Here is a 12,376-nt window from a genome sequence, read left to right as displayed (position 1 = left end):
TGACTCTTGAAACAGGTATTCTCTACTGTGTCCTGACATGGGAAGGGAACAGATTCAGTGATATCTCTAAGCCAACCTGAGTACATGCAACGTCAGCATTGGTACCTGGGACACTTGCCCATCACTACTAAATACGCAGGAGCATTTGGAGTGGTATGGAAAACTTCGAGTCCCAAGCATTAAAGAGTCCATCAAGAATGTAATCAGCACACAACTTGCCCATCCTATCAGACATCTCTTGCCCCAACCGTGGAAACTGCAAGGCCCACTTGGCCACATCAGTCACCTCACAACCCGAGTGAAATACTGCGTCACGGCAACTGTGCCTCCTGTCGAGCAGGTGTCACATGGGCAGTCATTCACCTTGGGTGGGATGCTTCTGGTTCCATGTGCTAAACTCTCTTCATCCATGAATAGGGTCACCTAATTCTCTCCCCCTCAGCACTGATCTTGAGAGACTGCCCAGAAAGATAACAGTTGTTGATGAATATGTGATAGCCAGAGTGCTTGGTCGCGGAGGGAGTAGTTATTGTGCAGTTCACTTATACTCAGTGGCCACTGTATTAATACCTCATGAAGTAGTTCCTGAGTACATGTTCATGATCTTCTGCTGCTGTAGCCCATCCATTTCAAGCTTTGACGAGTTGTGCTTTTCTGCACACCACTGTTGTAATGCGTAGTTATTTGAGGTACTGTCTGTCATCTCCCTGTCAACTTGAACCGGTCCAGCCACTCCCCTTTGACCTCTCATTAACATGGCATTTCCACCCATATAACTGCTGCTCATTGGATGTTTCTGTGTTTTGCACCATTCTCTGTAAACTCTTGAGATGGTGGTGCATAAAAATCTCAGTTTCTGAGATACTCAAACCATCTTGTCTGGCGCCAACAATCATTTTGCAGTCACTCACTTAGATCACACTTTTTCCCCACTCTGATGTTTGGTCTGAACAAAACTGAACCTCTTAACCATGTCCAGATGCTTTTATGCATTGAGTTGCTACCACATGATTGGCTGATTAGATACTTGCACTAATAAGCAAGTGGAAACTGAGTGTACATTCCTAATATAGTGGAAACTGAGTATACATTTAAGTGATTATTTTATTTTAATTCAGTTTTCGGCTTGGAAGTGTCACTTACTAGGCTAACATTCATTGTCCTCAAGACGATGGCAGTGAGCCACCATCCTAAATTGTTGCAGTCTGTCTGTTGAAGATATTCTCGTAGTACTGTTGGGGATGACCTGATAGCATGCGACTTGGAGGGTAACCTACAAAATTTGAAGCCGTAGGGTCATAGAACACTACACAGAAACAGGCCTTACAGTCCATCTAGTCCGTACTAAACTATTAATCTGTCTAGACCCATCAACCTGCATTCGGACCATAGCCCTCTGCAGCCCACCCAACCATATTCTGATCCATGTTTCTCATAAAAGCTGAAGTCAAACTTGCACCAACCAGTTTCACTCCACATTCTCACCACACTCTGACTGAAGGCATTCAACACTTCACCTTTCACCATTAACTCATAACCTCTAATTCAGGTCTCACCCAACGTTAGTGGAAAAAGCCTGCTTGCATTTAACATATCTATAATCCTCATAATTTTGTATACCTCTATCAAATGTCCTCTCATTCTTCTACAATCTAGTGAATAAAGTCCTAACCTATTCAATCTTCCCTATTATCTTGGATCCTTAGATCTTGGCACCATCCTTGTAAATTTTCTCTGCACTCTTTCATTCTTGTTGACATCTTTCCTGTAGGTAGATCACCAAAACTGCACATATTACTCCAAAATTAGGCTTCACCAATGACTTATATGGCTTCAACATAACATCCCATCTCCTGTACTTGGTACTTCGATTTATGAAGGCCAATGTGGCAAAAGCTTTCTTTATGACTCTATCTACCTATGACACCACTTTCAAAGAATTATGTATCTGTATTTCCAGATCCCTCTGTTCTACTGCACTCCTCAGTGCCCTACCACTCACTTTCTTCTCCCAAACTGCAACATCTCACACTTGTCGGCGTTAAATTCCATCTGCCATTTTTCAGCCCATTTTCCACCTGGACTAGATCCCACAGCAAGCTTTGATAGTCTTCCTCGCTGTCCACTACACCACCAATCTTGGTGTCATTAGAAGACAAACAACAATGGATTTAGCAATGATACCTGTGGCACACCACTAGTTACAGACCTCCAGTCAGAGAGGCACCCGTTTGCTACCACTTTCTGGCTCCTCCCATGTCTAATCAAATTTATTACCTCATCTTGAATGCCAAGTGACTAAACTTTCTTTGCTGGACTTTGTCAAAGGTCTTATTAAAGTCCACATCCACTGCCTTGCCTTTATCAACTTTTCTGGTAACTTCCTCAAAAAACTCTATAAGATTGGTTAGACATGACCCACCAAAAGCTATGTTGACCATCTGTAATCGTCCCTGTCTAACCAAATTCTCATATATCTGGTCCCTTAGAATACCTGTAAATAACTAACTCACCACTGATGTCATGCTTACAGGCCCATAATTTCCTGGACAATGCGTTCAAAGGCTTTCTTAGAGCACTTCTTAAACAATGGAAAAACATTAACTATCTGCTTGTCCTCCAGCACTTTACCCTGGCTAAGGATATTTTAAATATCTCTGCTAGGCTGCTGTGATTTCTGGACCAGCCTCCCACAGGGTCTGATTTACCGTAATTTGTTTTTTTTTTGACAATGATTGACCAAAAAAGACTCTTTTGTGTCAAAGTGAAAACAGATCTCTATAAAGTGAAATACATTAATTACAAAATAATTGATTGCATAAGTATTCACCCCCCTTCAATATGACACATCAAATCATCACTGGTGCAGTGAATTGACTTTAGAATCACATAATAAGTTAAATGGAGATCTGTTTTTGGAGACCTGTGTGCAGACAAGGTGATTCAATTGATTGTAGTAAAATCACACCTGTATCTGGAAGGTCCAACTGCTGGTGAGCCAGTATCCTGGCAAAAACTACACCATGAAGACAAAATAACCCTCCAAGCATCTCTGCGAAAAGGTTACTGAAAAGCACGTCAAGAGATGGATGCAAGAAAATTTCCAAGTTGCTGAATATCCCTTGGAGTACAGTTAAGCCAATCGTCAAGAAATGGAAAGAATATGGCACAACTGTAAATCTGCCTAGAGCGGGTGTTCTCAAAACTGAGAGACTGTGTAAGAAGGGGACTAGTGAGGGAGGTCACCAAGAGACCTATGACAACTTGGGAGGAGTTACAAGTTTCAGCGGCTGAGATGAGAGAGACTGTGCATACAGCAACTGTTGCCCGGGTGCTTCACTAGTCGTAGCATGGGGGAGTGGCAAGAAAAACACATTGTTGAAAAAAACTCAAATGAAATCTTGGCTAGAGTTTGTCAGAAGGCTTGTGTGAAACGCTGAAGTCATCTGCCAGAAGGTTCTATGATCTGATGAAACCAAAATTGAGCTTTTTAGCCATCAGACTAAACACCGCACATAATCAAAAACACACCATCCCTACCATGAAGAACCATACAACCATATAACAATTACAGCACGGAAACAGGCCATCTCGGCATTATATGTCAATGACTTGGATGACAGAATTGATAGCTTTGTGGCCAGATTTGTAGATGATACAAAGATAATTGACAGGGCACGTAGTGTTGAGCCTTCTAGTCTGTGTCAAACGCTTACTCTCACCTAGTCCCACTGACCTGCACTCAGCCCATAACCCTCCATTTCTTTCCTGTCCATATACCTATCCCAGAACTACATCCCAGAATATACCAGAACAGTGGTGGCTGCATCAAGTTGTGGGTATGCTTCACTGCAGCAGGCCCTGGAAGGCTTGTGAAGGTAGAGGGTGAAATGAATGCATCAAAATACAGGGAGGAAAACCTGATCCTGATGCAGACTGCAAGAGAACTGTGACTTGGGAGATTTGTTTTCCAGCAAGACAATAACCAAAGCTACCCAGGAATGACTTAAAAACAACAAAATTAATGTCCTGGAGTGGCCAAGTCAGAGTTCAGACCTCAATCCAATTGAGAACTTGTGGCTGGACTTGGAAAAGGGCTGTTCACTCACAATCCCCATGAAATCTGACAGAACTTGAGCAGTTTTGTCAAGAAGAATGGGGAAAAATTGCAGTGTCTAGATGTGCAAAACTGATAGAGACCTGTCCACACAGACTCAAAGCTGTAATTGCTGCCAAAGCTGCATCTACTAAATACTGACTTGAAGGGGGTGAGTAATTATGCAATTATTTTGTGTTTAATAATTATAATAAATTTAGACTAATTTGTAGAAATTTGATTTCACTTTGACACAAAAGAATCTTTTCTGTAGATCAGTATAAAAAAAAAGCCAAATTAAATCCATTGTGGTTCAATGTTGTAAAACAATAAAACATGAAAATTTTCAGGGGGGGGGGTTTATTAGCACTGTTCTTGAAGGAAGGCAGCGATATTGGCCATGTGCAGGAAGACTTTGACCTATGTGCCCCGCGGCCTTGTATTTTCTTATACTCATTTCCTTCTTGATGGATTTAGTAAAGGGTTTTATGCAGTACACTGACTAGCCAGAAGAGAATGGGCAACCTAGACTTGATGGGAAGCTATTTGCTTCCCACCTATTTATTTAAACTGCATTACAGTACAGATGTCTGTGTAGTGCAGTCAGATCCAATTCCTGATTCCCTTCAAAAAATCCATTTTCGAAAACAAATTCATCATGACATAGGTGATATTTTGTTGAATGACTTTCTCCTAGTCCACTGCACCAATTATTACCTTACAAAACCAAACATGTATCTGATTGTCTCAGGCCTTTCAAAGACTTGAAAGTCTAGTTCTAAGCGTGATTAACAGCACAGAGGCAAAATGTTGCTTCAAAATTTCATTCAGCATAGGTTAGAAAGGTGACATATTGTGACACTTTGGATGTCTGATTCTCAGTCAATGGGAGATTTTCAGACAACTGTAATGGTTAAAATAAATGAGAAAGATAAACAAGACATATGGAAACCATAATACAAAACAAGTAGAAGTGCAAAAGCACCAACAAAGCTTGGAATAAGAACCAGATGTCATAAAGCACCATTACTAAAGTAAAATAGTCAAACATTTGCAAACCATTTTCTATTTAATATTTTTGATCATTTAACATTTTGAATAAACTCTCCTCTACTTAGTTTTAGGTAAAATTGCTGCTCTTTATCTGGTAGCAGAATAAACATAATATTTTTTTCCCCACAAATCTCTCACTGGAATGTGTTTCTGATACTTCATGAATTTCAAAGAATAGAAAATGATGTCACATAAGGTAGCCCACGGTGCTTGTACCCATCAGGGAAGAGCTACCCAGTCTAACCCCATATACAAATAATTTTTTAAATATGCAAAGGATCTCTGGCTCTAGCACTCTCTTAGGTGAGGGGATCCACCATCATCTATCAAATATTTTAATGCCTCCTAATCTTTGCCTCTGCTTTAGTTCCAGCACAACCTCCCTGTTCTTATATTATGTAGCCCAGCCAATAAGGGAAACCATCCCATTTGCTTTTTTAATTACATTATCAACTTGTTCTGTTAAATACACTGCAACATCCCTCTGCTCCTCATATAGAAAAGCTATGTGATTTTTCAGATATATTCTTTGGAAAAGGAGGGGGCAAAAGTCATAAACCATTGGAAACCCAGAGCACTAAGTTCTACAAGAGTACAAACGGTTCAAGCAAACAGGAGGCAGAATGCCAAGCAGACTCATATCTGCAAAGGTCAACTAAAGAGAGACTCAGGCATCACCTTCATTTGAAGCCAGTGATAATTTACATTATTGGCCATACGTATTAATACCCCTCTATGGACACCTGACAGGGAGGGAATGACCACTATTCAGCATGGGAGAATGATAGAACAGATGATATATGTGGAATCCAGGCCTCAGGATGAACTCACAACGGGCACTGGTGATTTTATAATGGCAGTTAACAGACTCCTCAGACTATTTGGGACAGATCACTTTGACTAGAGTATCTGTTAAGCTTTTAACTATTACTAGTAGACCACAATGAATAGTTGAATATGTCACAGTCTCTATACAGACAGCCTACTACACTAAAGTCCCTTTCAACCCTCTTTGCCAACAAGAGACAAAAGGCTGGCAAGACTGATTCGTCTCAGAATTGCAAGTTCATTTGGTCCTCCAAAACTTCATGATGACCTTTCCATGCTACAGGAATTGTTTTGCAAGAAGAGTAAATTATGTGCTAGTATATACTGGCTAATTAGCACAAAATAAAAGATTCACTAGAAAGACGTAGCCAAAGTGAATATTTTAGTTATGTACGTTATTTATGTGAGAGTTAATTATTGTGCATCTTTGCTTTTTGATTGGGAGAAGGTAAGTTTTGTGTAGTGAAATCCCTGTGTCCATAAGACACAGGAGCAGAACTCGGCCATTCTGCGCGATGTGTCTGCTTCGCCATTCCATCTTGGCTGATTTATTATCCTTCTCAACGCCATTCTCCTGCCTTCTCCCTGGAATCTCTGACACCCTTATTGATCAAGAACCTGTCAACTGTCACTTTAAATATATCTAATGATTTGGTCTGCACAGCCGTCTGTGTCAATAAATTTCACAGATTCACTATGCTCTGGCTAAAGAAATTCCTCCTTGTCACTGTTCTAAATGAACATCCCTCTATTCTGAGGCTATGTCCTCTTGTCTTAAACACCTCCATCCTGTCCACATCTACTCTATCTTGGCATTTCAGTATTCAATAAATTTCATTGAGATACCTCCTCATTCTTGTAAATTCCAGCAAGTACAGCCCCAGAGCCATCAAACACTCCTCAGTCTTATAGGACCCCAAACTGCTCACAATACTCAGTGCAATCTGACTAATGCCTTAGAAATTCTCAGCATTACATCCTTGTTTTTATATTCTAGTCCTTCTGAAATGAAAGCTAACATTGCATTTGTCTTCCTCACCACTGACTCAATGTGCAAGTTAACCTTTAAGAAATCCTGCATGAGGACTCCCAAGTTCCTTTGCATCTCTGATTTTTGAATTTTTCTCCCTGTATGGAAAATAGTCTAAGCCTTTATTTCATCTATCAAAGTACACGACCATACATTATATTACATCTGCAACTCCTATGCTCATTATCCCAATTTGTCTAGGTCCTTCTGCAGACACCCTGCTTCCTCAACACTAGTTGCCCCATCAACTATCTTTGTATCATCTACAAATCTGGCCACAAAGCCATCAATTCTGTCATCCAAGTCATTGACATATAATGTGAACAGAAGTGGTTTCAACACCGACCCTTGTGGAACACCACTAGTCACGGCAGCAGCCAACCAGAAAAGGCACCTTTTATTTCTACACTTTGCCTCTTGCCGCTCTTCTATCCATGAGTGTATCTTTTCTGTAATACCATAGACTCTTACCTTGTCAAGCAGCCTCATGTGTAGCACCATGTCAAAGACCATCTGAAAATCCAGGTATACAACATCTACTGACTCTCTTTTGTCTATCCTGCCTGTTATTTCCTCAAAGAATTCCAAGATTTGTCAGGCAAGATTTCCCCTGAAGCAAACCATGCTGACTTTGGCCTATTTTATTATTAAATATTTTCTAAATTTACATTTATAGAATTTTCAAATGGTTTTTGCTTTCTGCAATGGCTTTTCTCTTTTTTGAATTCACTACCCCTGCACACTTCCCTGATCATCAATACCTTCATCTGTGAAAAGTACCAGTTCTTTCTTAATTGTGGCATTAAGCAGGATACACCATAATTTATATATATATATGTTAAAAAATATATATATGTATGTGTATATATATATATATATATATATATATATATATATATATATATATATATATATATATATATATATATATTTAGAATTTTCAGGCTGTACTGCAAAACTTCTGCACATTTAAGTTTTTGGATAAAAATGATGGCAGTGCTCTAACAGTTTTATATTTGCTTTCATCTATTGTTTTCCATCTTAGGCATGGATAACTTGTTTAAAAAACTCAACCATCTCAGCAAACACTGGATTGGTACTTTTTGATAACAGAGTATCTGTTGTTACGTACCCGTGACACGTGACAGTGGTGTTGAAGTTATACTGGACTTAAGGTAGTGGACTTGTGATGGTGGAGTGACGTCATTTTCCTGCCAGTAGAGGTCATGTGACAGTTTTTTTTTACAGGGTATAAAAGGAGGACCCCTCCCTGTGAGGAGGGGCAGTTCGTGGCTGGATTTGCCATTTTGACTTCATGCCACTGCGTGGTTCAATATTATGACGCAGTTTGGTTGAAAGATGGAGTTTTATTTAATGCCTAAAGTTTAAAAGGTCATTGCCAGCAGTTTCTTTATAATACTGCCAGTTAAAAATCAGTGGAGAGTGAAGATCAGAGTTCGGGAGTTAAAGGATTGAGGAAAGTCGATTTCGACAGTGAAACAGGTTCGACCTTGTTTGATCCTCATTCGGAAGGAATTCGTTGACTGTCCCCGTGTTAATCCCTGCGAAATAGCAGAAAGGATTGGGAACAGTTTTGTAAAGGAAAGGTTAGTGCCTTTAAGCCGTTTCATTTTCATCTTTGTAAATTCTCCGGGAAAAGTACAGTTCGACTGGGAACCGCAGCAACACGACGTGAAAGAGAATTTAAATCGTCTAAAAAGTCTCTCCTTTAATGGACTGTAAGCATTTTTGAACTTTTGCAGTACTACTTCGAAGTACTGTTTTTACAACATCACTTTAAGAACTGTTTAAGCTTTATTGCTTTAAGAACTGATTAAGCTGCCGCACAGCAGCTGATTTCCGGTTACGTTAGTTGTTTGTTTACTTCTGGGGGTTTGTTTTTCAGTGTTTAATAAATGTTTTATTTGTTATAAAAAACCCTCCCTCACTTGTATATTTATTGTTGCTGAATCTGTAACAGTGTGTAAAGCCAAAATACATTTTCTGTTAAGGCCCACAGGTATTGCTAATCTAATCTTTCCTTTCTCTATCATTATTAATTTCACCATCTCGGATCGCAAGACCCTGCAGTGGATAGTGAGGTCAACTGAGAAGATTATCGGGGTCTCTCTTCCCGCCATTACAGACATTTACACCATACGCTGCATCCGCAAAGCAAACAACATTATTGAGGACCCCACGCACCCCTCATGCAAACTCTTCTCCCTCCTGCCATCTGGGAAATCCCTAAGCATTTGGGCTCTCATGACCAGACTATGTAACAGTTTTTCTTCCACAAACCATCAGACTCCTCAATACCCAGAGTCTGGGCCGACACCAACTTACTGCCCTCTACTGTACCTATTGTCTTGTTTATTATTTATTGTAATGCCTGCACTGTTCTGTGCACTTTATGCAGTACTGGGTAGGTCTGTAGTCTAGTGTAGTCTTGTGTTGCTTTACGTAGTTCAGTGTAGTTTTTGTATTGTTTCATGTAGCACCATGGTCTTGAAAAACGTTGTCTCATTTTTACTGTATACTGTACCAGCAGTTATGGTCGAAATGACAATAAAAAGTGACTTGACTTGACTTGTATAACATGGGGTAGAGAGATGCCTTATTCAAGCCTTTTACCAAAAACATAAAAATTTCTGCAAAGTCCATCTAAAAACAAGCTAACGGTTCAATATTAAAGCAACATCAGAATCAGAATTAGCATAACTGGCATATGTCGTGGAATTTGTTAACTGTATGGTGACAGTACAATGAATATATGATAAATAAATATAGAGGAAAAACTGAGTTACATTAACAATATATATATATAAAGATTTAAGTTAAAATAAGTAGTGCCAAATAAAAGAAATAAAAAAGTAGTGAGGTAATGTTCATGGGTTCAATATCCATTTAGAAATTAGATGGCAGAGGGCAAGAAGTTGTTCCTCAATCACTGAATGTGTGCCTTCAGGTTACTGTACCTCCTTCCCAATGGTAACAGTGTGAAGAAGGCATGTCCTGGGTGGTGGGGATACTTAATGATGGACGCTGCCTTCCTAAGGCACCACTCCTTGAAGATGTCTTAGATACTACAGAGGCTGGTACCCATTATAGAGGTGACTAATTTTACAAGTTTCTGCAATTTACTTCGATCTTGTGCAGTAGCATCCCACGCCCCCATACCAGATGGTGATGCAGCTAGTCTGAATGTTCTCCATGGTACATTTGTAGAAGTTTTCAAGTGTTTTAGTTGACAAACCAAATCTCCTATAACACCTAATGAAATATACTCGCTGTCTTGCCTTCTTTTTAGCTGCATCAATATGTTGCATCCAGGTTAGGTCGTCAGAGATATTGATAGATAGATAGATAGATAGATACTTTATTCATCCCCATGGGGAAATTCAACTTTTTTCCAATGTCCCATACACTTGTTGTAGCAAAACTAATTACATACAATACTTAACTCAGTAAAAAAAATGATATGCATCTAAATCACTATCTCAAAAAGCATTAATAATAGCTTTTAAAAAGTTCTTAAGTCCTGGCGGTAGAATTGTAAAGCCTAATGGCATTGGGGAGTATTGACCTCTTCATCCTGTCTGAGGAGCATTGCATCGATAGTAACCTGTCGCTGAAACTGCTTCTCTGTCTCTGGATGGTGCTATGTAGAGGATGTTCAGAGTTATCCATAATTGACCGTAGCCTACTCAGCGCCCTTCGCTCAGCTACCGATGTTAAACTCTCCAGTACTTTGCCCACAACAGAGCCCGCCTTCCTTACCAGCTTATTAAGACGTGAGGCGTCCCTCTTCTTAATGCTTCCTCCCCAACACGCCACCACAAAGAAGAGGGCGCTCTCCACAACTGACCTATAGAACATCTTCAGCATCTCACTACAGACATTGAATGACGCCAACCTTCTTAGGAAGTACAGTCGACTCTGTGCCTTCCTGCACAAGGCATCTGTGTTGGCAGTCCAGTCTAGCTTCTCGTCTAACTGTACTCCCAGATACTTGTAGGTCTTAACCTGCTCCACACATTCTCCATTAATGATCACTGGCTCCATATGAGGCCTAGATCTCCTAAAGTCCACCACCATCTCCTTGGTCTTGGTGATATTGAGACGCAGGTAGTTTGAGTTGCACCATATCACAAAGTCCTGTATCAGTTTCCTATACTCCTCCTCCTGTCCATTTCTGACACACCCCACTAAGGCCGTGTCATCAGCGAACTTCTGCACATGGCAGGACTCCGAGTTATATTGGAAGTCTGATGTGTACAGGGTGAACAGGACCGGAGAGAGTACGGTTCCCTGCGGCGCCCCTGTGCTGCTGACCACCGTGTCAGACCTACAGTCTCCCAACCGCACATACTGAGGTCTATCTGTCAAGTAGTCCACTATCCAATCCACCATGTGAGAGTCTACTCCCATCTCCGTTAGTTTGTGCCTTAAGATCTTGGGCTGGATGGTGTTAAAGGCACTAGAGAAGTCAAGGAATGTAATCCTCACAGCACAACTGACCCCCTCTAGGTGAGAGAGTGATTTGTGCAGCAAATACGTGATAGCATCCTCCACTCCCACCTTCTCCTTATACGCAAACTGAAGAGGATCCTGGGCGTGCCTGGTTTGTGGCCTCAGATTCTGTATTATCAGCCGCTCCATGGTCTTCATAACGTGCGACGTCAAGGCAACAGGTCTGAAGTCATTCAACTCCTTTGGTTGTGGTTTCTTCGGTACCGGGACAATACAGGATGTTTTCCACTGTCTGGGTACTCTTCTCTGCTCCAGGCTCATGTTGAAGATGTTGACACCAAAGAACTTGAAATTGCTCACTCTCTCCACTTCTGATCCCTCTATGAGGACTGGTTTGTCTTCCTTCATCTTACCCTTCCTTTGGTCTTGCTGACATTGAGTGCAAGGTTGTTGCTGCCACACCACTCAACTAACTGGTATATCTTGCTCCTGTACACCCTTTTGTCAGCATCTGAAATTCTGCCAACAATGTTTGTATCATCAGTAAATTTATGGATGACATTTGAGATGTGCCTAGCTACACAGTCATGAGTGTAGAAAGAGTAGAGCAGTGGGTAATCCCTGTGAAGTGCCAGTGTTAACTGTCAGCGAAATGGAGATGCTATTTCCAATCCGCACAGATTGTGGTCTTTTGGTTAGGATGCGAGGATCCAGTTGCAGAGGGAGGTACAGAGGCCTAGGTTCTGTAGCTTTTCGATCAGGACTGTAGGAATTATGGTGTTAAATGCTGAACATTTAATTGAAGCAAACACAGTGATTTTACATTTGCCCTTGAATATCAAAATGATGCTTATATTAGCATTCAAATAATCTGAAGCAGAAGTGATGGAGATCAA

The 12,376-nt window shown here is 40.6% G+C and overlaps 1 protein-coding gene across 1 annotated transcript in view; it reads right to left on the bottom strand.

The window, feature by feature from the left end:
- scfd2 (sec1 family domain containing 2) overlaps nucleotides 1–12,376 on the bottom strand; it is a 259,523-nt gene that overhangs the window by 19,257 nt on the left and 227,890 nt on the right. The gene's annotated exons all lie outside the window — the stretch shown is intronic.

The sequence above is a fragment of the Hemitrygon akajei genome, chromosome 13 (genome assembly GCF_048418815.1).
Source record: "Hemitrygon akajei chromosome 13, sHemAka1.3, whole genome shotgun sequence".
Lineage (NCBI taxonomy): Eukaryota > Metazoa > Chordata > Chondrichthyes > Myliobatiformes > Dasyatidae > Hemitrygon > Hemitrygon akajei.
The sequence above is the reverse complement of the archived record's forward strand: the minus strand, read 5'-3'. Positions and strand labels throughout refer to the sequence as shown.